Source organism: Arachis duranensis, chromosome 3 (assembly GCF_000817695.3).
Source record: "Arachis duranensis cultivar V14167 chromosome 3, aradu.V14167.gnm2.J7QH, whole genome shotgun sequence".
NCBI lineage: Eukaryota > Viridiplantae > Streptophyta > Magnoliopsida > Fabales > Fabaceae > Arachis > Arachis duranensis.
The window spans coordinates 37,794,163-37,799,572 of record NC_029774.3 but is presented as its reverse complement, the minus strand read 5'-3'; positions in this window follow the sequence as shown (position 1 = coordinate 37,799,572).

Genomic DNA, 5,410 nt, shown 5'->3' with positions numbered 1-5,410 from the left:
ATATGTGGGCACTGTTACCATACTGAGAACCTCCGGTTCTCAACCATGTGGATTTTGTGGTTTACAGATGCAGGATGAGAGGCTTCTCGCTGAAGCATGCTGGAGACTTCTGGATTTAGCGAAGATCCTTGTTCTTGGGACTCTATTTTGGTTTATACATTTTATTTAGATACTTTTATCTCCACTAAATAATACAAACTGTGATGACTCCTCTTAAAGGGGATTTTGGAGAATAGGTCTTCTGTATTTATGTCCCTTTGGGTTTCCTTGGGGTTTCTTATTTATTTATATGTATATATTGCTATGCTCGGACCGGTTATCTTTGCAACTGGATTTTGAGTTTTGATATTCCTATTTTTGACACTCCTTTGTACATATATAATCCCGCTTTGGTTTATCCTTTATTTGTTACGTTATCGATCGGAGTGTAGCGCTTTCGAGTTATGATTTTGTTTTACCCCTTTTTCTTCAAAGGCTCCTAGTTATAATCATTTTTCACACTATTATACGTACTAGATTTTTATTTTTGAGATCGTAATACCTTGTCATCTCTGAATTATGACTTAAGCATAAGGCTCTATATAGTAGGGTGTTACACATTCAAACTCATTCTTATATTTCATATGCAATTTCTATCTCCACCCACCCTAATGATGTTATCTAATACATTTGGCCTTAAAAGAAATGTGTTTATTCTTTTACAAATTGAAGAATGACCCTGCTTTCTATTCAAAATATACATATTAACATATATAAGGTAACTAAAAGAAACATTATGTGTCAAATTGCATTCTCATTATTCAATTATATCCAACGTATAGCTTAATTTATTCAGAATGACCAATCATAACTTTCTAAGAAACTGTAAGAACCGAAATTAAATTAACCTCTTAGATAAAATAAAATAATAATTTAATTACCCAAAATAGGTTCAAAAATTTAGAAATATTAATTAGAAAATTTAAAGGTGACATTTGGATTCAATAGGTTTTTTCGAGTGGAAAAATGTAATTTTCTGCGAAAAATTATGTAAAAACGTGTACCGGTAAAATAGCTAACAGTACCGTCTTAAATTTGTCTGATACTACGCGAAGAAAAATATAAATGGTAGGAATCCTTAGAAAACATTTAGAATTGAAAATTGGGCGCTAATCTTAAAGGTTTTGGGCCAATCGAACTAAAATGTTACGCAGTTAGACCGGACCTAAGTTAGTCCCAAAGCCAACATATAAATACACTAGAAATGAGGCCACTCACCTCATTAAACACAACCCTAGCAGCTGGAAAAGGAAAAGGAAGAAGAGAAGAGAGGTTAATATTCACTTCCACATTCTTTCTATCATATCTTGAGCTACGGTGCTTTGATTTTCGTGTCATTTGCAATCACGCGAAACTCTTGCTGAGTCTATCATTTCTAACTAAATAAAGTTGGTAAGAACTTGAAATCCATAATCTAGTTTTTTGCCCTAACAGTTTTGCATTATTGGGTATTGTCTATGAGTAGATTTTGTGATTTTAGTTTTTTAGGGGTGATCTAGCGTTGGGCTATTATTGGTTTGTGCCTCAATTACCATTGGGTAAGGTAAGATATCTCTTTACCCTTGTGGATTAGTGTGTGAACCGTAGCATTAATCTATGAAAACTTGAATGTGTATAGCTTAAATTTGGTGATTATTGGAGTTGGTTGTGGCATTTGGATTTACTTCGGTGGTTAAACCTTTGTGGAAGCTTGTTTGGAAGTCAATTTTGGTATTTTGTGCATGTTAAAAATCGACCAAGGTATGGTTTCGGTTTTCTTTAGTTAATATGTAATGTTTCGTGAAACTTAGGCTAGTGGACCATAGGATATGATTGAATATTGATGATGATTGTTCATGCTTATTTTGATTGGTGATGGTTGTTGATGAATATTGATGATGATGATGATGGAGAATGAGTATTATTGTTGATGTTTATGACAATTGGTGATGATTGTGAGTTTTAATGATGATTGAATTGAGGAATAATGATTATGGTAGATATGGATAATGGTTGATAGTGCTTGTTGATGATTTTGGTGATAATGGGGTCGATGAGGATCTAAGGAATTTATTGAATATAGAATGGTCTAGGTAATTGAATGAGTGAGGAATGTTTGGCATGAGCCTTTGGGTTGTTTTTAGGTAAGGTTGATTTGATCTGGTATTATGATTTTTGAAAGTTAGAGGACTTAGAAAATTTTGGTAAAACCTTGTTTGTGATGAACCTTGATGAGGTATAACTTGGCCTCCAAATCCTTGTTTTTTACCAAACTTTGTTTAAATGAAAGTTGGATCCAAGATTTTTAAGACGTTTGAAGAACGGATGAAAAATGTTTTAAAACGAGAAAGTTATGCACGTTTGAATTTTGGTATAAAAATATAAATTCTACAGCTTTTAAATTTTACAAAGGTTTTCAAGGCATGCGTACGCAAACAATGCATGCGACGCGAGGATTGGCTGCTGCTGAGCACTCTTGCGTATGCAACACTGGCATGCATACACGAGAATGTCAATTTTTACAAGCGTGCATACGTGACTTGTAATACGCGACGCAGCCTCCCCTTCCTATTTCAAGTGTCTGCATACGCGACCTTGGCAATTTGACATCCATGCGTACGCGAGACCTCTGGTGCACGGAATTGTGATCATCAACAATGGCTCCAATAGTTTGGTAGCTCTCACACGTGAATTACACTTAGTCACAACTCCGCACAACTAACCAGCAAGTGCACGGGGTCGTCCAAGTAATACCTTACGTGAGTAAGGGTCGATCCCACAGAGATTGTTGGTATGAAGCAATCTATGGTCATCTTGTAGATCTCAGTTAGGTAGATTCAAATGTGATTGGATTAGATAGTTAAAAGATAAATAAAATAGGATAGAAATACTTATGTAAATTAATGGTGGGAATTTCAGATAAGCGTATGGAGATGCTTGTCCCTGTTGAATCTCTGCTTTCCTACTGCTTTCATCCAATCCTTCTTACTCCTTTCCATGGCAAGCTGTATGTAGGGCATCACCGTTGTCAATGGCTACATCCCATCCTCTCAGTGAAAATGGTCCAAATGCTCTGTCACAGCACGGCTAATCATCTGTCGGTTCTCAATCAGGTTGGAATAGAATCCCGTTTGGGCTTTTCCTGCACAGCTTAGGTAGAGGGCGAAGAAGGCCTCCTTCCGGGGGGGCCCGAGCCATCAGTGGGGTGGATTTGGAATCATCTCTTTCAACCCAAGAAAAAGATATTGAAGCAGAGTCTACAGCATCAGGATTTAGGTAAGTTTTTTGTTTGAGTCTCTTCATTGCATAATCTAATTCATTTTTGGAATATCCCTTAACTTTTAAGGGGTCCGTAGAACGAATCGCACTTTTACCACTAAACTATACCCGCTGCTGCTACAATGCATTCGTGCTGAGATCAAGTACTAGATTCTTTCTAACTTGCTTGTTGGTTGTATTGATAAAATATAAAATAAACATATACAAACAATCTTTTGTGTCTGTCACTAACGCCCAGCCTTTAGGAGTTTGAAGCTCGTCGCAGTCATTCAATCCCGGAATCCTACTCGGAATACCACAAACATGGTTAGACTTTCTGGATTCCTATGAATGCCGCCATCAATTCTAGCTTATACCACGAAGATTCTGATCAAGGAATCCAAGAGATATGCGCCTGGTCTAAGGTAGAACGGAAGTGGTTGTCAGTCATGCGCGTTCATAGGTGAGAATGATGATGAGTATCACGGATCATCACATTCATCAAGTTGAAGTGCAACGAATATCTTAGAACAGGAATAAATCGAATTGAATAGAAAATAGTAGTAATTGCATTGAAACTTGAGGTACAGCAGAGCTCTACACCCTTAATCTATGGTGTGTAGAAACTACACCGTTGAAAATACATAAATGATAGGTCCAGGCATGGCTGAATGGCCAGCCCCCAAAATGAAAACCAGGATGTCAAAATCCAAATATGGAACCAAGATATCTAATAGACTAGTAAAAAGTTCTATTTATACTAAACTAGCTACTAGTGTTTACAAAGGTAAGTAATTGATGCATAAATCCACTTTCAGGGCCCACTTGGTGTGTGCTTGGGCTGAGCTTGATCTATCCACGAGCTGAGGCTTCTCTTGGAGTTGAACGCCAAGTTGTAACATGTTTTGGGTGTTCAACTCTGGTTCGTGACGTGTTTCTGGCGTTTGACTCCAGAATGCAGCATGGAACTGGCGTTGAGCGCCAGTTTACGTCATCTAATCACGAATAAAGTATGGACTATTATATATTTCTAGAAAGCTCTGGATGTCTACTTTCCAACATCGTTAATAGTGCACCATTTGAAGTTCGGTAGCTCCAGAAAATCCATTTCGAGTGCAGAGAGGTCAAATTCTAACAACATCAGCAGTCCTTTGTCAACCTCCTATCAGAGTTTTGCTCAGGTCCCTCAATTTTAGCCAGAAAATACCTGAAATCACAAAAAAACACACAAAATCATAGCAAAGTCCAAAAATGTGAATTTAGCATAAAAACTAATGAAAACATCCCTAAAAGTAACTAGATCATACTAAAAACTACCTAAAAACAATACCAAAAAGCGTATAAATTATCCGCTCATCACAACACCAAACTTAAATTGTTGCTTGTCCCCAAGCAACTGAAAATCAATTAGGATAAAAAGAAGAGAATATACTATAAATTCCAAAATATCAATGAATATTAATTCTAATTAGATAAGCGAGACTTGTAGCTTTTTGCTTCTGAACAGTTTTGGCATCTCACTTTCTCCTTTGAAATTTAGAATGATTGGCATCTATAGGAACTTAGAATTTCAGATAGTGTTATTGATTCTCCTAGTTAAGTTTGTTGATTCTTGAACACAGCTACTATTATGAGTCTTGGCCGTGGCCCTAAGCATTTTGTTTTCCAGTATTACCACCGGATACATAAATGCCACAGACACATAACTGGGTGAACCTTTTCAGATTGTGACTCAGCTTTGCTAGAGTCCCCAGTTAGAGGTGTCCAGAGCTCTTAAGCACACTCTTTTTGCTTTGGATCACGACTTTAACCACTCAGTCTCAAGCTTTTCACTTGGACCTGCATGCCACAAGCACATGGTCAGAGACAGCTTGATTTAGCCGCTTAGGCCTGGATTTTATTTCCTTGGGCCCTCCTATCCATTTATGCTCAAAGCCTTGGATCCTTTTTACCCTTGCCTTTTGGTTTTAAGGGCTAATGGCTTTTTCTGCTTGCTTTTTCTTTTTCTTTCTATTTTTTTTTCGCCAATTTTTTTTTCACAAGCTTTTGCTTTTTCACTGCTTTTTCTTGCTTCAAGAATCAATTTCATGATTTTTCAGATTATCAATAACATTTCTCTTTGTTCATCATTCTT